The sequence below is a fragment of the Gigantopelta aegis genome, chromosome 1, assembly GCF_016097555.1.
Source record: "Gigantopelta aegis isolate Gae_Host chromosome 1, Gae_host_genome, whole genome shotgun sequence".
In the NCBI taxonomy this organism is placed as follows: domain Eukaryota; kingdom Metazoa; phylum Mollusca; class Gastropoda; order Neomphalida; family Peltospiridae; genus Gigantopelta; species Gigantopelta aegis.
Window position 1 is genome coordinate 39,389,557 of NC_054699.1, and position 1,345 is coordinate 39,390,901.

Here is a 1,345-nt window from a genome sequence, read left to right on the forward strand (position 1 = left end):
TCCATGCCGTCTAACCCATCGTCACGACATGGTTCGTCGATGGCCTGTCGCCATAATAAAAATTGTCAGAAACCGCATAATCATGTATATATGCAATGCATTTACATGCACGCATACCCCATGGACCGGCCAAGGCTAGGTATAACAATATTCAGACATGTTCTAAAGTACATATCTAATGTAGCGGGGTGGTGGTCCATGCCGTCTAACCCATCGGCACGACGTCGTTCTTGTATGCCCTGTGGCATAATAATAATAATAGTAATAGTAGTGGTAGTAGTAGTAGTAGTAGTAGTAATAGTAGTAGTAATAGTTGTTGTTGTTGCTGCTGCTGCTGCTCATTTATTGGCAAAAAGGAGTCAAATATTTGTGATATATTATAATACCGAATTTTCACTTGTTTAGACAAGATCGCAAGGCCTCAGACAGACCTTACCAGTCGATAAATTTAAACACGTAATACGTAAAGCGAATGTGAAACGGCATTTCCATTTACTTATTCGATATTGAATAAGGAACGAGAAATAAGTAATCCCTTCAATTATTAATGTACCACTAGTTTTCCTGACTGTGCTACGTCGCCCTGTACAACATTGCGTAACGAACAATTGTCTATATCGAATTACAAACGAACTCACTCCAAACTTTAGTCTCGATCAAAAAGACGTTTATTTTTGTACCGGTAAGTGCACGAGAAAGGTCTTAGTAGCGCGAAGATTTGTTCTGCAGAAAAATATAGCTGAGGAAAAAGCATAAACGGAATAGTCGCAGGCGATTTTTGGTATTCCGTGCTTTATTTTCACTTTCATGACGGAATATTGGAAGAATTGTTTTACTATTCCGTTTCGAAATTTACTATTTGCGGGATAGCGGAATAGCGTAAAATTCGACCCCTGGTAATTAATACGAATATATTTATTTGGATTGCCGATCATGTCACAGTAACGTTTTTCATCTTCGGTTTATACATAGGTCTACATGTATAACGAACAAATTCATAATGTGTGTGTCGTCCTCATACTGGTTTGGTGTTGCTATTGTTTGTATGACAATAATGTGAAGAAAAAAAGTATACTACCATAAAAAAAATAAAAGTCAAGCAATTCAAACATTTCTCGGGCTAGTCAAAGTGTAGTTAATCAAGATTAACATAGTTGGACTTTTACCCCCTTTAATTCAAAGTGAAGATCAACCGGCCTCGGTGGCGTGGTTAGGCCATCGATCTACAGGCTGGTAGGTACTGGGTTCGGATCCCAGTCGAGGCATGGAGTTTTTAATCCAGATACCGACTCCAAACCCTCATGTCAATAAGGGGAGGGCTGGAGGTGACTGGAGTTAGGTTTTA